We start from the raw sequence: 24,876 nt of genomic DNA, 5'->3' as shown, positions 1-24,876 counted from the left end.
CAGGACAGTTAAATATAGGTATGTTGCTTAAAAATGTTAACAGTGTCTGCATTCTAGTAGAATGCAGAAGTTCATAGATCAAAGGGCTCTTTTAAAGACAAAATATATGCAAAATGCTGAGCATATTTGCTGGCATGTAGAAATGCTTAATAAACAAAATCTATTATTATTATCATCAAACAGAAAAAGGAATAATCTATATTTCAGGTAATTAAGGCACATCTGTTCAGTACAAGGAGTGGAACTCCTGTTTTTGCCTTTGAAAAGTCCTTGCATTTGCTGTTATCCTTATAGTTCCACATCTCTTCACCTTCCCATTCAGGGTTATTTTGCCTTTAGCAAAACCTGGGTGTTTAGTTCATTGCATCACTTACTCTTAAGAAACCGTTAAATCTGTGTTCCCCTGACAAAGGTGACTTGCCTTCGAAAGTGTCATTGCCCCAGGGAAGGTCTTGTGTAGGTGTATGAAACTTTAATTGGTCATGTAGGACTTCCAAATAAGTATGGCATGAGGCCAGGAGGAGAAAGCAGTACCCTCAACACTGATGTAAGCAAACATTTGTAGTCAAGCTATTAAAAAGATCCAGTACCATATCTATGTCTCATGGATTATGCCTGTCTACTATAGAGGTAAGTCTAATTTGAGAATTATTTTTCAATTATATTATGAATTAATTTCAAATGATTCTTATTTATTAAGTGTTTGGTATTCTACATCTGAATTTTGCGTTGCAGAGTAACCTTTGTAAAATTTCATCCACAAATGATAAAATAAAAGTATCCCTCTTGTCCACATTTATTCTGAAGATCTAAATTGTGGGCTAGTCCACCCAGAAACAGCAGGATAATAAATGTTCTTGAATAAGCATTCAATTCATTCAAGTTTCTGAGTTCATATTAGTGGATTTTTTCAATGAACAGTGTGGCTGTTTCAAGAAATTAACCATCTTTTATCAATATCTTCTGGACCTAGAGGCACTTTCTTTGTTGAGGGCACAGTGGCAGAAGGAAGAGAAAAGGAGATTGTGGAAGGAAACTCCAACAGTTCATGACAATGGTCTCTACAAGATCTTATAAGTCAGTGCAAATATGGAGAAGGAGACTAATCAATTTCTCTACCAGCTTAAGAAAGGGAGTGATGTGGGGATTAATAGACACAGAATTCCTCAGTTATTTTCTAAACAAAAGGGACTAGACTAAATCAGAAAAATTCTCAAGGCAAGATATTTTGTTACTTTACAAATAATGAAGAAGGGGCTGTCCTGGTGGTGCAGGGGCTGCTTCTCTGCGGCCCATGGTTCACTGGTTTGGATCCCGGGTGTGGATGTGGCATGGCTTGGCAAAAAGCCATGCTGTGGTAGGCATCCCACATATAAAGTAGCGGAAGATGGGCATGGATGTTAGCTGAGGGTCAGTCTTCTTTGGCAAAAAAAGAGGAGGATGGGCAGTAGTTAGCTCAGGGCTAAACTTCCTCAAAAAAAAAAAAATGAAGAAAAGTTTCCTTTTCTTTCTCTGAAGGATGTGTACATGTACACCTGGAAAACTATCCATGACCTATTCCTGTAGTGGGAATAGCTCTCTCATCTTAGGAAAATATATATGTATATTAAAAAAAAGGCTTCATTCAATTTCAGTCCCCTTATTTAATAGCCTAACATTAATTTGGTCCACAATTGGACTAAAGAAGCAATTCGTATAAGCATCTGTCCATATTCTCATAATTTGCTGAGTTAATATGGACTTTTAATTAAAAGCTAAATGTTTCACTTAGCAAGTAAATGCATTTTTATATCCATAATGCCAATTCATTCCTTATTAAAAATGCTTTGATATTTAGTGAAAAAGATCAAGAAGCATAAATTCTATATACACAAAATTAAGTTATACACTTAAATTGACCTTTCCATTAAATTACCTACATGTTAAAAAGCCTAATTTACTAAAATATCATACAGCACAATTTTTCACAACAGTGGAGGATATTACAGAGGTGCTTATTTATGTGCTACATTTTCATTTTAAAGAGTCATGGTTCCAAAATCATTGTTATTTATTCAGACACACATTCGTGTGTGTGTATGTGTGTGAGTGTGCATGTGTGTATGTCTCATCTATTTCACCTTCACATTTCCAGAGCATTCAGTCAAATGATCAAACTGACATTTTGTGCTATGACTTTCTAGATATTGCTTATGTGGGAAAAAATATCAACTAATGACATAGACTGACAAATTAAATTGAAATTAACAACTTTGTTTCAATGTGCAAAATTAAGGGAAATTATTCAAAAATTCATTCCTCCACAAAATATCCAATTTATCTGTTAAGAAGTTTTGTAATCTAAAACATATAAACAAAACAAGGTTAAGTAACTGTCTCCTCATGGCATGTATAGAAAATAAAATAAATAATTCTTAACCCAGGACTTCTGTATCCCAAGTCCGGAGTTCTTTATCCATATACCCTAACATCAACAAGATTAGTCTGAGGGCAGTTAAAAGTTTAATGGAGGTAGAGACAGCTGCAGGCAAGGAATCAGGGTCTGTGGCAATAAGAGGAGAAAGATATTTTAAGTAGCATATGAAACAAGGGGCTGCATATACTAGACAGACAGTAGTGCAAATCACCAAGGCTCAGCAAGACCTCGATTAGGTAGACTGCTTATTTGTCTGGTATCAGTGGTAAAACAAGCCATCTCAAAGATGCTGCTGTTACTGTGGGTTGTTATGTCCATTCAAATGTGAACACTCTTGGTGAAGGTAGCAATTTAATGAGCCATTAGCACTGACTTTCCACAGGTCCCTTAAAGAGACTGCCTGTGTGTGAGATCGCTGTGCAAGAGGTGGGCTCTGTCTGCCACCTGATTTTTCTAACATTAGAGTGTTCACAAAATCAAATCCTTCAGGTTATAAAGCATCATCACTATCTCTATCTCTGCAGTATTCAATTACCAGACAATTCCAGACAACAGGCTCAGAGATTATTATGTCTCTAAAGCATTGCATGAAATATTTTTGGGCTGTCCATATCAGAAATAAAGAAGGCTGCAAATCCATCCATAAACAAAAGTGGCAAATTTGTGCACTTTTCTGCTAATAAAAGAGGAGAATTGGCTTCTTGAGTGTATGTGCTCTTCTGCTCTTTATGAATTTACAAGTTTTGCTCTTAGTATGCAGTTTGAAAAATGGCAAACACTGAAAAAATCTTACTTATGTTCAATGTATAACAGCTCTCAACCTAGAAACCCTTCCTAATAAAGCCATGTTCATTTCTGTGGGCTCAGTCATTTTGCTTGTGTCTCCTAAGAAAATAGATCTGTTTTGTTAAATATTAAACAACTATCCTCAGAATATAGGCCAAATATCTAATTTAGGTATTTTTAAAATATTTTTTAAGATATGTTTATACTTTACATGTGACTAATAATTATGTTCCATGGTAATAAGATTGTTTTAAAATTGTTTCCTTTTCTTTTTAATCACCTTACTCATCATTGTAGCTATTGCTATTCCCTCCAAGCATTTATTGACATCAAAGATGCTTTCCTTTCATACTCATCTGATCCTTCAAGTCTCCATGGCAGTATATTGTGCAGTGAATTGATATGTATGGCATGGCTCCAAGTCCTAGTAAGCTGGGGAAAGAAATCTGCACTTTATTCCAAGTGTGGTGGCAATACACCAAAGATTTCAGAAAAGAGAGTAATGAACTAGAATACCTACATTTTAAAAATCAGGCAAATAAAAATAGTTATTTAATGAGAGGAATTAAGAATATTTTCATCAGTTATTGGGGACATTATCTTCCCTCAGTGGGGAAATTTTGTTTTACTTATACTCGTCTGTTCCCTTCTGTGGTCCTAGTAGCCCATAGTGAAACAACTTTATTTTCTTGTTTATTAAAAAAAGAACTAATTTGAGTGTGTTAAATTTTCCAAAATTTGAAAAGAAATCATCTATGACTCAGACAAACGTAAATGACAAACTTTTAAATGAGTGTTTATTTTCTCAACTTGTTAAATTTCGTTTCAGTACACATAATGAAACCACAATAATAATAATTATTAAACAATATAAAATTGGCCAAAGTAACTATTTATAATTTATAGCCCTTGACAATTTTTTTACTTTAGATCCATTTTGGTCCATTATCTCAATCAACCAATGTGTCATTCTGTGAAATATATAGACTAACCTTATTTAAAATATTAAGAGTATGAGTTAAAAAAAAGTGGGATGATAGGTCAACAAGAGCCATATTGACTGGAGGGTAGGGCTTTGAATCAGAACCCTGGATTTCACACCCAGCACATGTCCAGAAGTTATGAAGATAGACTAACATTGTTAGATGATGAAAGTCCCTTCCTTCTCTATTTTTCCATTGACAGAATCACACCAGAAGAAATCATGGAGAAGAGAAACACAACATCAGACTTCATTCTTCTAGGACTCTTTAAACACACAGGACCCCACCTCTTTCTCTTCGTGGTGATGCTGACAATGGCCATGGCTTCTTTTATGGGCAATGCCCCCATGCTTCTCCTGATTTACTGGGACCTGCGGCTCCACACACCTATGTACTTCCTACTGAGCCAAATTTCCCTCATGGATGTGATGCTGGTTACCATCATTGTGCCCAAAATGGCTGCTGACAACTTGACTGACAAGAAAGTCCATCTCCCTTGTTGACTGTGGGTTGCAGATCTTTGTTTCAATCATACTGGATGCTGGTGAGAGTTTCCTTTTAGCAGCAATGTCTTATGACTGCTATGTGGCTGTTTGCCACCCACTGCAATACCCTCTCTTCATGAGCCAGGAATTATGCCTGAGAATGATTTTTGGGTCTTGGTTCCTGGGGGCAGCTGATGGGCTCATGCAGGCTGCTGCTACCCTGAGCTTCCCATTTTGCAGTGCACGTGACATCGATCATTTCTTTGGTGAGGCCCCCATGCTGGTGCGTTTGGCTTGTGCTGACACATCTGTCTGAGTATGTCATGTATATCCGCTGTGTGTTAATGTTCTTGGACCCTTATCTCTCATCCTGACCTCCTATAGTCTCATCCTTGTAGCTGTTCTCCACATGTGTTCTAGAGAAGCCTGCAAGAAGGCTTTTGCCATCTGCTCCTCACATTTGGCTGTGGTGGGACTCTTCTATGGAGCTGCCATTTTCACCTACATGAGACCCAAATCCTACAGATCAGCTAACCACGATAAGGTTGTGTTAGCGTTCTACACTATCTTCACCCCTGTGCTGATCCCCCTCATCTACAGTCCGAGGAACAGTGTGGTCAAGGGAGCCTTGAAAAGGTGCCTGGGGAAATGTGCAAATTTAAAATGCCAGCAAACTCAGTGTCACTATTGAAGATTATACAATGCTAAATGAGTTTAATTTCCTGAAGTCATCAACATTTAAACATATTGTAATTCTCTCTCCTTCAGTAATGCATGAAGGGAAAGTTAAATTCATTGATCAGTATAATAGGAAGTTGTTAAGAATTACCTGAGACTACCATACTGAGAGATACTAATTCTTAAGCAGTTACTATTTGCTATGCTACACACTAAGCAATTTTTATATGTTATTTTGCATCCTAATAACAACTGCATGATATATATATACACATATATATGTGTGTGTGTATATATATATATATGAAACTTAAGTTATTTCCTGGTGTTTGCTATTTTGAATAATCCTGCAATGGATGTGCAGATATCTCTTTGAGATTCTGATTTCATTTTATTTGGAAATATACCCATAAGTTGAGTTGTTGGATCATATGATAGTTCTATTTTTAATTATTTGAGAAATCTCCATACAGTTTCCCATAGCGGCTTTACCAATCTACATTACCAAAAACAGTGCACAAGACTCTCTTTTCTTCACACCCTCAGCAACACTTGTAATCTCTGGTCTTTTTGATGATTGTCATTCTAACAGATGTGAGGTGGTACAACCATTGTGGTTTTGATATGAATTTCCATGGTGATTAGTAGCATTAAACATCTTCTCATGTATTGTTTTTTGTCCTTTGTATGTCTTTTTTGGAAAATATCTATTCAGGTCCTTGCCCATTTTTTAAATCAGGTTATTTGTATTTTTGCTACTAAGTTATAGGAGTTCCATATACATTTTTGATATTAACCTCTCATCAGATATTTGCAATTTTTTTTAGTATGTTGCCTTTTCATTTTGTTGATTATTTTATTGTGAAGAAGGTTTTTAATTTGATGCCATCCTACTTCTTGATTTTTGCTTTTTTTGCTTGTGCTTTTTGTTTCATGTCCAAAAATATTAATGTCAAAACCAATGTCAAGCCCTCCTAAGACCCTGTTTTCTGAGGATTTTATGGTTTCACATGCTGCATTAAACTCTTTCATCCACTTCCAGCTAATTTTTGTGAGTGGGGTAAGATAGGTGTTAAATTTTATTTAATTTTGTGGGAATATCCAATATTTCAAATGCTGTTTATTGAAGAGAAAATCCTTTTCTCATTAGGCATTCTTGGCTCCCTTGTCAAATATTAATTAGTAAACCACACATGCCTGGGTCTATATCTGGGCTCTCAACTCTGTTCCATTGTTGTATATATTTATTTTTATGTCAGCACCATCTAGTTTTGATTAGCATAGCTTTGTAATATAGTTTGAAATCAGAAAGTGATTTCTGATGCTTCCAGTTGTTATTTTTTTCTACATTGCTTTGAATATTCAGCAACTTTTGTGATCCCATACAAATTTGGGGATATTTTTTCTATTTCTGTGAAAAATACTATTGGAATTTTGATAGAGTCTGCATTGAATATATAGATGGCTTTGCATAGTATTGATGTTTTAACAATATTAACTCACTGAACAACGAGTATGAGATGTCTTTCTGTTTGTTTGTGTCTTCTTTCAAAATTGTTCATATACTTTATAGTATATAGGCTTTCCCCCTCCTTGCATAAATTTATTCATAAATATATTCTTGATGGTATTATAAATAGGATTGATTTTTTAAATATCTTTTTCATATATATTAGTGTTAATGTCTAGAAATAAAATTGATTTTCTTGTGTTGATTGATTTTGCATCCAATAGCTTTACTAATTTAATTTATTGTAAGAATATTTTGGTTGAGTCTTTAGGATTTTCCCACATAAAATTATGCTATCTCCAAACAGAAAAAAAATTTACTTTAACTTTCTGATTTTGATGTCTTTCTTTCTTTTTCTTAACTAATTGATCTCACTAAGACTTCCAGTACTATGTTGAATTGGAGAGATGAAGATGTGCATCTTTTAGTGGTTCAACATTTTAGATGAAAAGATCACAAACTTTCACTATTGGATATGATGTTAATCATGGACTTTATATGTATGACCGTTATTATATTTAGGTGTATTATTTCTTTACACTATTAGTTGAGAACTTTTATTATAAAAGAAAGTTAATACTTTTCAAATAATTTTTCTGTATCTACTGAGAGGAGAATAAAATTTTTACCTTTTATTTTACAAATGCAGTGTATCACATTTATTGATTTGCATATGTTGAACCATTTGTGTATCCCAGAGAAAAGTGCCACGTGATAGTAATGTACGATCTTTTAAGCATGCTACTAAATTCAGCTTGCTGGTATTTTTCTGAGAAGTTTTGCATCTATATTTATCAAAGTTATTGGCTTGTATCTTTAAATATTTTAGTGTCTTTATCTGGCTTTAGTGTCAGAGTAGTACTTGCTTAGTAAAATAAATTTGAGAGTGTTCTGTCCTTGAAACTTTTGGAAAATTTTAAGAAGGATTGGTGTTAATTCTTCTTTAATTGTTAGGTAGAATTCACCAGTGATACAATCAGATCTTGGACTTTTCTTTTTTGGGATGTTTGATCACAGCTTCTAGCTCCTTACTCATTATCGGTCTGTTTAGATCTATTTCTTTATGATTCTGTCTTGGTAGGTGTATATTTCTAGGAATTTATCCGTTTCTTCTATGTTATCCAATTTGTGGGCATATAATTGTTTATATTAGTTTCTTACGATCTTTCTATTTCAGTGGCATCATTTGTACTGTCCTCTCTTCTAATTATTTTTATTTTGGTCCTCTGTTTTTTTTTTTTCTGGTGTTGTTAATTTAGCTAAAGTTTTGTCACTTCTGCTAATCATTTAAAAAACTCCTACTTTTATTCATATTTTCAATTGTTTTCCTATTTTCTATTTTATAAATTTCTGCTCTAGTTTTTGATGTTTCCATCCTTCGGGTAACTTTGGGCTAGGATTGTTCTTCTTTTTCTAGTTCCCCGAGTTGTAATGTTATGTTGCTTGTTTGATATCTTTTCTTATGTTTGTGTTTATAGTTTTAAACTCGCCTCTTGTTATTGCTTTTGCTGCAATCCATAAATTTTGTTAAGCTGTGTTTGCATCTTTTGCAAGATATTTTTTTATGATTTTCATTCATTCTTTGATTTTTTAGATGTCTAACAATGTGTTGTTTACTTTCCATACATTTGTAAATTTCTTACTTTCCTGTTTTTATTGATTTCTAACTTCATACCAGTGTGGTTGGAAAAGATGCTTAATATAATTTCTGTCTTCTTGATTTTGATGAGATCTGTTTTTTGGTCTATTGTTTGATTTATTCTGCAGAATGTTTTGAGTGCAGTTGTGAAAAATGTATGTTCTGCTGCAATTGGATGAAGTGTTCTATATGTCTTTTAGGTCAATTGTCTGAAGTGTTGTTCAAATCTTTTATTTCATTATTGATTTTCTATCAGGAGGGTCTATCCATTGATGAGGGTGGGATATTAAAATCTTCTAATATTATTATATTGCTGATTATTTCTCCATTTAGTTTAGTTAGATTTGTTAGTGTTTGCTTTGTATATTTATATATTTATGTATTTAAATTCTCATGTTGGAGGAATAAATATTTATAACTGTTGTATCTTTTTGATGAACTCACCTCCTTATTGTTGTGTAATGACCTTATTTATCTTTTTGGTAATGTTTAGCTTAACATCTAATTGGTCTGATATAAGTATAGCTACAGTTGTTCTATTTTGCTTACCATTCACTTGGAATACCTTTTTGCATCCATACCCTTTCAATCTTTGTGCACCTTTAAAGCTAAAGTGAGTCTCTTGTACACAGCATATCATTTAATTTTGTTTTATTTATACATTCAGGCATTTTATTTATCTATTTATTTTTGAGGAAGATTAGACCTGAGCTAACCTCTGTGTCCATCTTCCTCTACTTTGTATATGGGACGCCTGCCATAGCATGGTTTGACAAGTGGTGCGTAGGTCTGCACCTGGGATCTGAATCAGCATACCCTAGGCTGCTGAAGTGGAGTGCCTGAACTTAACAGCTATGGCACCAAGTGGGCCCTGCATTCTTCTTTTTTTAATTGGAGAATTTAATCTATTTATGATTAAAGTAACTGTTGATAGGTAAGGACTTACTATTGCCATTTGGTTAGTTGTTTTCTGACTATTTTGGATTTCTTTTGTTTCTCTCTTGCTGTCGTCCTTCAAAATTTGATAAAATTTTATGGTGTAATTCTGTGATTACTTAACCTTAACCTTTTGTGCTTCTACTAAAGACATTTGCTTGTGTTTGCTATAAGCTTACATAAAATATCTAATAACATCCTATTTTAAGCTAATAACAACTCAACATTGATAGTATATAGTAACATCATATTTTTTCTTATCCCTCTTTCAAATTTTAGATTATTAATGTCATAATTATATTTTTAATATTGTGCATTCACTAAGAATTTATTGCAGTTTTCGTTATTTTGAATACATTTGCTGTTTAACTGCTAAATCAGAGTTGGAAAGGATTTATGAACCACCATTACAATATTTCAGAGTCTGAATTTGACTATATAGTTAACTTTACTGGTGAGTTTTATACATTCATTTGGTTTTCTATTGTTGATTAGAGGCTTTTAATTTTATTTTGAAGAACTCTCTCCATCATTTCTTCTAAGGCAGGTCTGTTGATGATGAACTCCCTCATCTTTAGTTCTTTTGGACATGTCTTTACATGTCCTTCATTTCTGAAGGATAGCTTTGACAGGTATTATTCTTTGTTGACGTTTTTCCGTTCAACATTTTGAGTATATCATCACAGTTTTTCCTGAGCTACAAGATTTCTGCTAAGAAACTTCTGATAGTGTTATGGAGGATCCATAAGACTCCATTGAATTTGAAGTCATTCTTTGTTGCTGCTTTCAAAATACTCTGTCTTTGAGTGTTGATAATTTAATAATAAAATATCTTGGTATAGCCCATATTTGATTAAACATATTTGATGACCTTTAATCTTCATGAACCTGAATATTCATTTCTCTCCCCAAGTTTGGAAATTTTACATTCATTATTGCTTTCAATAGATTTCATATCCCTTTATCTCTCCCTCTTCTCCTTCTGAAATTCCCATAATGTGTGTATTGTTTTGCTGGAAAAGTGCTTATAAGTTCTATAGGCTTTCTTTTCTCTGTTTCATTCCCTTTTCTCTTTTTGCTTCCATGATTGTGCAATTTTAAATGACTTCTTCTGAGTTTACTATTTTCTTTTTCCTTCTTGTTCAAGTATGTTATTGAAGCTCTCTATTGAATTTTCCAGCTCAATCATTGTATTCTTCAGCTTTAGAATTTATTTTTTGATGGTTTACATTTCTTTGTTGGAACCCTCATTTATTAATGCATTGTTTTATTAATTTTGTTTAGTTGTCTCTCTGTGAACTCTTGTATTTCACTGAACTCCTTTAAAGTATTAATCTGATTCTTCATATGACAATTCATAGATCTCAGTTTCTTTAGGATCACTTATTGGAGATATAATGGTTTCCTTTATTAGTGTCATGTTTACCAGATTCTTTCTGATCCTTGCATTGGTACCTACATATTTGAGTAAATGTTCTTCTCTTCCATACTTTACAGATTTACTTTGGCAGAAACTTTTATCATTAAGCTCATTTCGGAGTCATAGATAGTTCTTCTGGTAGCATGTTCAGGTTTGTGGGATGTGCTGTTGAGGACTCTCATTTGACAAAGCCTCTGCCTGTACTCTGAGGTCAGGGGAGTGACTGTTGGCTAGGCTCCATGTTCAAGCAGGGCTACAGACTGTGCTTCCTGTTGAGACAGGTCTGTAGACTGTGCTCCAAAGTCAGATGGGGCCACAAGCTGGACTCTCAATCACCTCTGGTCAGTTGGAGTAGTAGCCTGTGTTTTACAGCAAGGTGCTACTTCTGGTTGGACTCTGTGATTAGTTATGACTGCAAGCTGGGGACCAAAAGCAAGCAGAACTGACTGAGATCCTGGCCATTACCTGCAGAAATTTAGTCTGCTAATATCTGTATGCTTGTTGCTGTAAGCCTTCCACTCTCTGTCTATCAAATTCCTTGTGGTCCAACCCTGCTGATTCTCCAGTGATCTCCATGAAGGAAGACACAAGTGGGCTTTCTAAAAAGTGTTCCAGAACTCTGTAAAAGCTGGATGTCAATTTTGGCTCTTGCCTTCCCAGTGGAGAAACTGTAGGCCTATGGTAGCTCTCAGGTGCTGTGTTGGCCTGGGAGGAGGAGAAAATTAGTACAAGTGAAAGTGCTCTTTTGACCAATTTTGTGTGGTCATTCTCTGTCTCTATGGTCCAAGGAGTTGCTTTAACCTGACCTCCAGTGTCTGGGACGTTCACAAAGATATTTTTCTGTGTATAGTTGCCTCTTGGTCTTTTGGTGATGGGGAATGAATTCAGGAACAACTTATTCAAAAATCTTGCTGATGTCGTCCGGGAGAAATTTTAGGATCTGCTTGCATTTTCACATACAAAATTGCTGACATTTCTAAATTAAGATTACAGTAGATCTTTACATAAGTTTATGGAAAAATAACAGCTTAACAATTTCTGAATTTTTTGCTTCTCTTATTACAATTTTGTGTTGAAATATTTTTGTTTGAATCACATACAGTTGCAAAAGTAGTACAAAGATTTCCTGTGTATCTTTCACTCAGCTTTTCCTAATGATTACACAGTACATATCCACAGTGTATTATCAAAACCAGGAAAGGGATTAGCCTCGTGATTAAGTGGGTAAGTTCACACGCTCTGCTTCAGGAGTCCAGCGTTTCACCAGTTTGGATCCTGGGCACAGATTTAGCACTGCTCATCAAACCATGCTGATGTGTTGTCACACATAGCAGATCTAGAAGGACCTACAACTAGAATATACAACTGTGTATGGGAGGGCATTGGGGAAATGAACAAAAAGATAAAAAATGAAAGATTCACAAGAGATGTTAGCTAAGTGATAATCTTTAAAACAAAACAGTAAAATGATTTTGTTAGAATACTATTGACTCGTGCAGACTCATTCAAATATTGTCAGTTTTTATATACACGTGTGTGAGTGTAAGTTTTACTATGTGTAGATTTATGTAAACATCATTACAATTATGATACAAAATGTTTCATTTTCACAAAGAAATATTGGAATTTTGATAAGGAATAAATTGAATCTGTAAATTGGCTTGGGTAGTATGATCACTTTAATAATAATAATTCTTTGAATCCATGAGCATGAAATATGTTTCCATTTATTTGTGTCGTCTTCAATTACTTTCATCAATGTATTAAAATTCAGAGTAGAAATCTTTAATTTTCTTTTTAAAATTTATTCCTTGATACTTTAGTTTTTGTTGAGTTGTAAATGACAATTTTTCTTACTTTCTTTTTAGATACTTCATTATTAGTATGTAGAAACACAAAAGTTTTTTTGCATATTTATTTTGTATCTTGCAACTTTATTGAATTAGTTTATTAGTTTTTTATGAAGTCTTAGGGTATATATATATATAAATATATATGTAACATATATATATATGTTACATCATCTACAAATTGTGACAGTTTTACTTCTTTTGTATTTTGGATAATTTTATTTCTTTTTATTGCCTAATTGCTCTGGCTAGGACTTCCACCACTACATTGAATAAAGATGATGAATTAGGCATCATTGCCTTGTTCTTGATCTTTCAGGAAAAGCCTTTTTTCCCCCACTGGTGAGTATGATGTTAACTGTGAGCTTGTCACATTAGGCTTTTATTATGTTAAGATAAGTTTCCTCTATACTGACTTTGTTTAGAGTTTTTATCACAAATGGACGTTGAACTTTATCAAATGCTTTTTCTTCATCTATTGAGAGAATCATATTATTTGTATCCCTTATTTTGTCAATATGGTATATCACATTGACTGATTGGCAGATGTTGAACCATCTTTCAATTTTTTAAAATAAATCCCGCTTGATTTTTGCGTATTATCCTTTTAATGTATTGTTGAATTTGATTTCCTAGTATTTTGTTGAGGATTTTTGCAACTATGTGTATCAGAGATAATAGCCTGTATTTATCTTTTCTTGTGGCATCTTTATGTCATTTTTGTATCAGAATAATGAGTTTGCAACAGTTTCCTTCTCTTCTATTTCTTGGAGGAGTTCGAAAAGGATCAGTGTTCTTCTTTCAATGTTTGATAGAACTCACCAATGAAGCCATCTTGTTCTGGACATTTCTTTTTTGCAAGGATTTTGATTACTGATTCAATCTCCTTACTAGTAACTGATATACTCATATTTTCTATTTCTTCATGACTCAATCTTAGTAGTTGTATTTTTCTAGGAATTTATCCATTTTTTCCTACATTGTCCAATTTGTTGACATATCATTGTTCATAGTAATTTCTTATGATTATTTGTATTTCTGTGGTATCATTTTTCACACCTCTTCTTTCATTCGTGATTTTATTTCTTTGAGTCATCTCTTTTTGGGTACGTCTAAGTAAAGGTTTGTCATTTTGTTTATGTTTTCATAGAAACATCTTTTAGTTTCATTAGTTCTCCCTCTTCATTTTAATCTCTGTTTCATTAATTTCTGCAATAAACTTTTTTATTTTCTTCCTTCTACTAACTTTGTGCTTCATTTGTTCTTTTTTTCTAGTTATTTGAGGTGTAGAATTAGCTTATTAGTTTGAGGCTTTTCTTGATTCTTAAGGCAGTTGTTTATTGCTATGAATTTTCCTCTTAGAACTGCTTTTGCTGCATCTCATGTGTTTTGGTATGTTATGTTTCCATTTTCATTTGTCTCAAGGTATTTTTTTATTTCTTTTTGGAGTTTTAATTGGACTGATTTGTCTAATAGTGTGTTGTTTAATCTACACATTTGTAATTTTTTCAGTTTTCTTTGTGCAATTGATTTCTGATTACATACAATTGTAGTAAAAAAAAAGATGCTTGATGTGATTGCAATCCACTTAGATTTATTAAAACTTGTTTTGTTCCCTAACATATGATCTACCCTTGAGAATATTCTGTGTGTGCTTGAGAAAAATGTGTGCTCCATTGCTTTTGGATGAAACATTCTGTGTATAGCAAAAATTAATTTTCTCATTTCTAACCACAGCACAAGACTTTCAGGAAAATGCAAGTTTCATCATCATTTTATTAATAGAAACTGTAGATATTTGCTATTTAAGCTATATATATATCATTTTTTATGTTTTCAAGCATATTGGTGCAACGACTACTATTTTTCAATTCCATATCCATTCTTCACATTTAATTATCTAACAGAATCTCTATGTATGTAGAATAGACATGTACAAAACTTGGAAAAAACCTTTATTCTTTTTTTTAAGTAAATAAATATCAACTGAGGCTCTTGAGCAGTTTTAAAAAGTCACGAGATAGCTGGTATTTATCTTTTGTCCCTCCTTACCTTTTATTTGTTTTTATGTGAAATAAAGATATGACAACTTTGACTACAGCAGCCATGTTGAATCATGAGAGAATAAACAATAAAATTGAAGACATAATTCAGTCCTGGCATCTCTGAGCCAGCAAATCTTTGTTGGCAAAAGAGTAATTTTAGAATTGTATTATATGGAACCAGAGCTAGCCACAAACTGGATAGGCATTCCTTTTCCTTAATATTGCTCTATGGCACATGGTTATCAAATTTTAAGGAAACTGTTATAAAATATATTTATTGATATATAGCTTGCTTTTATTGCTTGCATTGGTGCCATGCCTATACCAAAATTAAGGGGCAAACCGTTGAATAATCAGGTCTACTTCTTAGGAGAGACTTCATCAATCTTTCAAAAAGTCACTTTGTAAATTTGAACCTGATCAAGAGGAAATATCCTTTTGCTATTTCTCTGATATTTGATAAACATTTTTATACTTTTTCCCTTTCCTCCAAATCTCCCAGAATATTGACACACTTGATAACATTGATAAATGACCAAGGTTAATAATCATAGACAAAAGATTTTCCAGTATTGTCCTAAATTATGAGAGTCAACTGTTTGTTCAAGTAAAGATATATATTCAGAAAGGAGATACTACAGTCAAATATTAATTGTCAAATAAAAGGGGTTCAGTGGCTATTTTATGTCAAAGCTGATGATAAAAATATCTGTGTAAATTCACTATGTATGACTTGCATATGTGAAATTTCAAACAGTTGTAGAAATGTTTTCTGTTGTAAAAATGAAAGGTGTCTTGAAAAAGTATAACAAACTCTTAGTACCAACTGTAACTTATTCTTATTCATAGGTTGAAAGGTATACCCAGATGTGAAAGTTGTGTGTGTGTGGTAGGGACTTTACTCAGCTCCTGGTGCAAAAGACTTGAGATAGTAGCCACTTAAGCTTTACAAAGTTTTGTTTATCTCTCAGTTAAGAGAAATTCAAACTGAACATCCCTGTGACACAATGTTTGATGCACATTATCAATTTCTTAGTCAATCTCTCCTTCTCTGCTTTTCTAACTCTAGCATATACCTTTCATCCTACAGTTGTTTTAGGTCACCAAATGGCCACTACAACTTCTGCCATTTTTTTCCACATTCCAGACCAGTGCAGACCAGAATGGGGGCAGACAAAAGTACCCTACTCAATGTTTCCCCTTCTAAGGAGTTATGCTTAAAGCCACCATCATTTTCCCATAGTAGCACCTCTTGCATGACATTTTCTCAGAACTGGGAGACAGGATAGATAAGTTTTTACACACAATCCAAACACTTTATAGACGGAGGTGAATAAAGTGAACCTTCAAATTAATTTTACTGAAAGTACCATTTATAAGGTCACTGATACCATAAATGTTAAGTAAATGATCAGCCTGAGTCTTTGCCTTACAACTGCTTTCATTGAGATTTTCCACTCTTTGTTTCCCTTTTTCTTTAAACAATTTATGTTTCCTTTGTTTTGCTTACCTTACTCTCTCCTACATAATTGAATCTCCCTTTGCAATCTTCTTAATGAATAGTCTTCATATACTTGTTGCAACATCCTAGGTCAGTCCACAACTCTCTTCTCTATCAACACTCACTTTGTGATCTCCTCTAGCCCCATGAGTTCAGCTACCACCTATAACTGATGACTTTCAGGTTATATGACCTTGATTCTCCCCTATCTTCATTCTTATACTTAACTACTTCCTTAGTAATTTCAATTGAATGTCTCTTATTATTCTCAATCTGATCATTTTTCTCCTTTTGATTTTTCTCCAAGAGTTTATGAGAATATTTATACAGAAGTGCTTCGGAAATAGTAGAATAATTACCAAAACACCTTCCTTCTAAGCTGTAAGTTTAATATGTACCAAATTTTATTTATCTTTTCAACGCATTGAAGCATTTAACATTATTTTGTAATAATCACACTTTATTTCTAAAGATCTTAACAACTACGTTCTAGGAACAAATACAATAATATATTTAATCACAATAATATTATGGAATCTATGGAAATTAATAAAATCACTACATTAATATCTAATGACCAGGAAATAGTCAAACTTCTCTTGCTTTTTCTAAAAGTGTATTTTGTGGCTATTTTTTGTATCAAAATCCAATCAAGGTTTGTGTATTGCATTTGGATGCTATGACATTTTAGTTTCTATTAATTTACAGAATATTTCATCACTACTTTATTCAAACTGAACTCTAGATTCAACAACAGAAACTGTCACAAGGATTCTTTACTTGACCAAACCTTATTCAGGCCCTTGAACCTTCTCCTAGGCTTCTCTGTGTAATTTCCTGTGAGATCAGTTTTAGCGAGAACCCTACTAAGTCAGTTTAATCAGATCTCTGACCTTCAGTATCTGGTCAGATTCCTCATCCTTCACCCTCCGCCGGTGATGTTGACTACCTCAGGCTGTCTTCATTGACATAGAATGGGCTATATGATTTTAGAAGTATATTTTACTTTTAAAGATTACTAATATAATTCATTATATCAATGTGTAAATTCCTGCTTATGAATTTTATTAACCCTGAATTACCTGAATTAAATTATTTAAGTTTTGTGGTGATCTTTGCATTAGGCATTAGCTTTGTGGTGCTCCTTTTCCTCTATCATTGTTTTAAGACCTTTTTGAAAGTTCCCTTTCTCCCACTGCAATTATATAGCAATGCAGGACTAAGAGAGCAACATCCATTTAAATAATAACAAGAGCTATAAAACAACACCAAGAAGTCACTGTCAAAAATTAAGCACAGAGTCAGCCCTCATATTTAAAACAATTTCAGAATACACAATCTTAATAGATAATACTATAATAAAATATTGCACTTGGAGTAAAAGACTATTTGCATGTCAAGAAATAAAACACTGGGGCCCAGCCCCTTGGCTGAGTGATTAAAGTTCTGTGTGCTCCACTTCAGTGGCCTGGAGTTTGCAGGTTCAGATCCCAACTGCAGACCTTCTCCACTCATCAGCCACATGTGGAGCCATCCAACATACAAAGTAGACGAAGATTGGCACAGATGACAACTCAGGGCTAATCTTCCTGGAGCAAAAAAACAAAAAAAAAAGAAAAAAGGAGGATTGGCAACAGATGTTAGCTCAGGGAAAATCTTTCTCACAAAAATAAAGAAATATAACATTGTTTTCAAATAGTTCCTAATCAAAGGAAAATAAATAATTTTATTCATATAATGTAGAACAGATGTGATTTACATATGGAAAACTTCATCTATAAAAAATAAATAACTCAAGAGTTTGAACCCATAATAGTAAAATAAAAAAATTCTTAAATATATTTGTTATAGGGTTTTAATACTTGTTAGCAGTGAGAAAAATGGATTGTTTAGTCAGAACTTTATGGTTACATTTTATTTAATTTGATAAATATTGTGTGTTCATCCGTTCAAATTGTTCCTGAGTCACATCTTTGGTAATTTTTCAGAAAGTGTTCTATTTTTTATGCCAGATATTTAAATACAAGTAAGTATTTAACTGGTTGACATATAACTGTCTCTTCAATATTCTCCAGACCAAATCGGGTAAAACAAGATCAGTAACATTTCTTAATTCTTCTTATTAATGCATATTTCTCTCTGAGTACATGTATGTCAAATTTAAATATGTGAAAGGGCAATGGAAGTATGATTAGTAACAGAAAGATGTATTTTAAGCCTACAACTCTGCCATATATTTACTATATAACTTGCATGTTCTGAATGGAGATTTTTCTTGAGTTATAATAGATGAATAAAGGAAGTAAGTGCTTGTGTTATTTTCATATAAAAAATTTACACAGCAGATCTCATCAAGATGGCAGTGTGAGCAGACGTTGAACTCATCTCCTCCCATGAACACAACCAGGTTACAACTATTTTTGGAAAAATTACCCCGGATTGAAAACTGAAAACTGGATAAAAAGAATCCCCATAACAGGGGACAGTCCTGATGAAGGCAGAAGAGGCAGAAATTCCTTCTGGAGAGGAAAAAAGCCACTTTTGCAAGCAGCAGAGCTTCTCAGCTGGCCAGGCAAGAGCCACCCTAAGTTTCAGAGCCCTCCCTGGAGGAGAGAGGACCACAGTGGGGGGTGATACTGCTAAGAGCATCCTTCAAACTCAGCCCAACTGAGACAGGGGTCTTACTGTCTGGCTTCGCTGGCTATTAGCTGTAGCAAGGATACCTCCAGAAAAGCTGTCAGCTGAAAGACGAAAAGACTCAGGTCTTAAAGGGCGCACACACAAACTCACTCATTGCAGCAAGCTAAAATTATCAGAGAGAAGGCTTACAGTCCCTTGGTGAAACGAGACTCACCTGGTGGTCTCTGGGGAAAACTTGGTGATAGGAGGGACCTCTCCAGAGACTGAGACATTGGTGGGGACCATTGTTCTGAGCTGGTCCAGGAGTGCTGACATGGACCCCAGTGGGTGCCATTGAGGTTCATCCCTTGTCCTGTTAGCCCAGGGGTCTGCCATACCCACTAGAGCACAAATTTAATCCAGTTCAGCCAAAGCAGACAACCTGCCCTAGGGACCAGCCCCACCTAACAAACACCTAATGAGTGAGTTGTGCATGGGCCCTTTAAGACCCAGGTCTTTTCATCTATTTTTCAGCCTGCATTGACTGGGTGCCCTGATCATCTACCAATAGGCAAGGGTGTCTGCCACTATGGGGCAGGGCCTGTGTGAGGACCAGGTGAACTGTGTGGGGCACTGGTGGAGAGGTGGGGGCCTCTGCAGTGCAGCATCAGGGTTTGCTCCAGAGGGTTGAGAAGTGTGCATGCACCAGGACTGTGTTGATGGTGTATGTGGTCCTGAGGGGTTGAGGTTTATCAGCAGTAGAAGACCTGAGCTTCACAAATAGCCATAAAAAGGATCAGCCCCACCTTCCAAAGCCTGACACAATTGTCTTCCACCATGCCAAGGGCTAGCCCCACTCAGCTGCACTCCTAAGAGAACTGACAACAGCCTTGTTGGCCTGAGGCCTATCACAACTGTAAGCCCCTGAGCCTAGCAACCAGATACAATGGGTACCAACTCAATTAAGAGGAAAACTGCAATAGGAATGTGCTGATAGACTTTGTAGCCAACAGTGCTGAGGCTCCCCAAAGCAATTTACAAACAGCTTTCCAGGGAAGGAAAGATTCGACTCAGTGTGTACCTGCAGAGGGAGCACCCCTGCCACAGCAGAAAGACACAAGTAGCCCACTAAGGGGTCACTCCTTGTTCTTATGGACAGGCGAGGAAAACAAAGCACAATGCTGGGCATCATAAGGCACCTCATACATAAGGCCACTCATACAAGATCAGGAGACATAGCCGATTCACCTAATACATAGAAATAAGCACAGATAAAGAGGCATAATGAGGACACAAAGGAATACTTGCCAAGTAAGGCAACAGTACAAAACCCCAGAAAATAGGACTAAATGAAACAGAAACAAGTAACCTACTAGACAAACAGTTCAAATAAAATATCCTGAGGATGTTCACAGATATGGGGAGAAGACTGGATGAACACAGTAAGCTCATCAGCAAAGAACTGGAAGATATTAAAAAATCAGAAATGAAGAATACAATGATGGAAATGAGAAATTCACTAGAGGGACTCAATAGCAGTGTAGAGGAAGCAGAAGAACTGATCAGTGAGTTAGGTGAAAGAGTAGAAGAAATCACCCAAGCAGAACTTAAAGGAGAAAGAATTAGACAGAATGAGAACAGTCTAAGGGAACTCTGGGACAATCTCAAGCGTGCTAACATTCAGATTATAGGTGTCCCAGAAGGAGAAGAGAGAGACAAAGGGGCAGAAAATTTATCTGTAGAAATAACTGATGAAAATTTTCCTAACCTGAGGAAGGAAAGAGACATCCAAGTTCAGAAACTACAGAGAGCTCCAAAAAAGATAAACTCAAAAAGGCCCACACCAAGACATATTATAATTTAAATGCCAAAAATTAAAGACGCAGAGAGAATCCTAAAAGCAGCAAGAGAAAGGCCACAAGTGACATATGATAGGAAGCCCATCAGTCTATCAGCAGACTTCTCTGTCGAAACCCTACAGGCACAAAGAAGAGATTGGCACGATGTATTTAAAGCATTAAAAGGAAAAATCCTACAGCCAAGAATACTCTATCCATCAAGGTTGTCATTCAGAATGGAAGGAGAGATAAAGCGCTTCCCAAACAAGCAAAAATTAAAGGAGTTTATCATCAAGAAGACAGTTCTGTAAGAAATGCTGAAGGGGCTTTTTTATGTGGGAAAGCAAAGACCACAAATAGAGATTTTAAAAATTATCAAAAAAGATAAAACAACAACAACAAAAACAAACCAGGAAATAAAATCACTTTTAAGGTAAAAATATAGTAAAGGTAGCAGATCAACTGCCTGTGAAGATAATATGAAGGTTAAAAGACAAATGTACTAAAATCACCTACATCAATGATAAGAGGGTAATGGATAGACACACTAAACAAGATACTATATATGATTCAAAAAACATATAATGTTGGAGGACAGCAGTGAAAAAGTAGAGCTTTTAGAAAGAGGTCAAGCTAAAGAGTCTACCAAATCAATATAGACGGTTATATGCATAAATATTAAATAGGATCCTCATAGTAATCACAATTCTGAAAAATATAATAAGCAAGCAAAAAAGTAAGACAAAAGAAATCAAACAAATTACTAAAGATAGCCATCAAACCACAAGGGAAGTGAGCAAGCAAAAATGAAAGGAACAGAGAGGAACTACTAAAACACCCAGGAAAAAAGTGACAAAATGGCAAAAAATACATATGTATCAATAGCTACTTTAAATGTCAATGGACTAAACGCTCCAATCAGATGCAATAGGGTTACCAATTGGATAAAAAAAAACAAGACCCATGTACATGCTGTGTATAAGAGACACACTTCAGACCTACGGACACTCACAAACTGAAAGTGAAAGCATGGAATATGATATTCTGTGCAAATGGCAAAGAAAGGAAAGTAGGAGTAGCAATACATGTATCAGACAAAATAGACTTTAAAATGAAAATTATAACAAGAGTCAAAGGCGGGCACTACATAATGATAAAGGGAAGAATCCAACAAGAACATATATCACTTGCAAATATCTATGCACACAACATAGGAGCACTTAAATATATAAAGCAATTATTAACAGACATAAAAGGAGAAATCTATAGTAACACAATAATGGTAGGGGTCTTTTACACTCCACTAACAACAATGATCACCCAAACAGAAGATCAATAAGGAAACACTGGCCTTAAACAACACATTAGACCAGGTGGACTTAGCAGATATATACAGAACATTCCATCCCAAATCGACAGAATACACATTCGTTTCAAATGCCCATGGAACATTCTCCAGGATTGAGCACTTATTAGGCCACAAAACAAGTCTCAATAAATTTAAGAAGATCGAAATAAAACCATGCATCTTTTATGACCAAAAAGGTATGAAACTGGAAATTAACTACAGAAAGAAAACCAGAAAAGCCACAAGAATGTGGAGATTAAACAAAATGCTACTGAAAAATGATTGGGTCAATGAAGAAATAGAAAAATTCCTGGAGACAAATTAAAATGAAAACAAGACATGCCAAAATCTGTGAGATACAGCAAAAGCTGTTCTAAGAGGGAAGATTATAGAAATTCAGGCCTAGCCCAACAAGCAAGAAAAATCTCAAATAGAGAATCTAAAAGTGCATCTAAAGATACTGGAGAAAGAACAATAAACAAAGCCCAAAATCAGCAGAAGGAAGGAAATAATAAAAATCAGACCAGAAATATACAAAATAGAGACTAAAAAACCAATAGAAAAGATTAATGAAACCAAGAGCTGGTTCTTTCAACAGATAAAGAAAATTGACAAAACCTTAGCTAGACTCACCAAGAAAAAAAGAGAGAAGGCTTAAATAAATAAAATCAGGTATGAAAGAGGAGAGATTACAACGGACATCTCAGAAATACAAAAGATAATAAGAGAATAGTATGAAAAGCTATACACCAACAAATTAGATAATCTAGAAGAAATTGATAAATTCTTAGAATTATACATCCTTTCAAAACTGGACTAAGAAGAAGTAGAAAATTTGAATAGACTGATCACCAGTAAGGAGATCAAAACAGCAATCAAAAACCTCCCCCAAAATAAAAGTCCAGGACCAGATGGCTTCCCTGGTGAATTCTACCAAACATTCAAACAAGACTTAATACCTATCCTTCTCAAATATTTCCAAAAAATTGAAGAGGAGGGGAGGCATTCTAATTCATTCTATGAAGCCAGCATTATCCTGATACCAAAACCAGACAAGGACAACACAAAAAAAGAAAATTACAGGCCATTATCACTGAGGACCATCAATGTGAAAATCCTCAACAAAGTGCTAGCAAATTGAATACAACAATACATTAAAAAGATCATACATCATGATAAAGTGGGTTTCATTCCAGGGATGCAGGGATGTTTCAACATCCAAAAACCTATCAACGTGACACAACACATTAACAAAATGAAGAATAAAAATTACATGATCCTCTCAATAGATGCAGAGAAAGCATTTGACAAGATACACCATCAATTTATTATAAAAACTCTAAAGAAAATGGGTATAGAAGGAAAATACCTCAACACGATAAAGGCCATATATGACAAACCCACAGCAAATATCATTCTCAATGGAGAAAAACTGAAAGCTATCACTGTATGAATAGGAACCAGACAAGGATGCCCACTGTCACCACTCCTATTTAACATAGTATTGGAAGTCCTAGCCACAGAAATTAGGCAAGAAAAAGACATAAAAGGGATCCACATTGGAAAAGAAGAAGGGAAACTGTCACTCTTTTCAGAGGATGTGATTTTCTATCTACAAAACCCTAAAGATTCCACTAAGAAACATTTAGAAACAATAAATGAATTCATTCAAGTCGTGTGATGCCAAATCAATGTAAAACAATCACTTGTGTTTCTATACACTAACAACGAAGTAGCAGAAATAGAAAATATGAATACAATCCCATTTACAATTTCAAGAAAAAGAATAAAATACCTAGGAATAAACTTGACCAAAGACGTGAACGATCTGTACACCAAAAACTATAAAACGTTGTTGAAAGAAATCAAAGAAGACACAAAGAAATGAAAGATATTCCATGCTCTTGGATTGGAAGAATTAACCTCGTTAAAATGTCCATACTTCCTAAAGCAATCTAATAGATTCAACCCAATCCCTATCAAAGTTCCAACAACACTTTTCACAGAAATAGAACAAAGGATCCTAGACTTTATATGGAACAACAAAAGACCCCGAATAGCCAAAGTATTTCTGAGAAAAAAGAACAAAGCTGGAGACATCACACTCCCTGATTTCAAAATATAGTACAAAGCCATAGTAACCAAAACAGCATTGTACTGGCTAAAAAACAGACACACAGATCAATGGAACAGAATTAAGAACCAAGAAGTGAACTCTCACATTTATGCACAGCTAAGATTCAACAAGGGAGCCAAGAACGTATCATGGAAAAAAGACTGTCTCTTCCATAAATGGTGTTGGGAAAACTGGACAGCCACATGCAAAAGAATGAAAGCAGACCCTTCCCTTACACCATGCACAAAAATAAACTCAAAATTGGTTAGACTTGAATGTAAGACGCCAAACCATGAAACGTCTAGAAGAAATCATAGGCGGTACGCTCTTTGACATCGGTCTGAGCAGCATATTTTCAAGTCCCATGTCTGACCAGGCAAGGAAAACAAAAGGAAAAATGAACAAATGGGGCTACATCAAACTAAAAAGCTTCTGCACAGCAAAGGAAATCATCAACAAAATGAAAAATCAACCTACCAATTTCAACAAGATATTTGCAAACCATGTATCAGATAAGGGCTTAATATCCAAAATCTACAAACAACTCATACAGCTAAAAAACATACAACAATCCAATTAAAAAGTGGGCAAAAGGTCTGAACAAAGATTTCTTCAAAAAAGATATACAGATGGCCAACAAGCATATGAAAAGATGCTCAACATCATTAACAATCAGGGAAATGCAAATCAAAACTACAATGTGGTA

General features: G+C 34.6%; 1 pseudogene; it reads left to right on the top strand.

The window, feature by feature from the left end:
• Window positions 1-4,406: 4,406 nt before the first annotated feature.
• LOC138922964 (olfactory receptor 2T33-like) lies at window positions 4,407-5,361 on the top strand (annotated as a pseudogene).
• Window positions 5,362-24,876: the final 19,515 nt, after the last annotated feature.

Source organism: Equus caballus, unplaced genomic scaffold, assembly GCF_041296265.1.
Source record: "Equus caballus isolate H_3958 breed thoroughbred unplaced genomic scaffold, TB-T2T haplotype2-0000437, whole genome shotgun sequence".
Lineage (NCBI taxonomy): Eukaryota > Metazoa > Chordata > Mammalia > Perissodactyla > Equidae > Equus > Equus caballus.
Note: the sequence above shows the minus strand (reverse complement) of the source record. Positions and strands in the feature narration are given on the sequence as shown.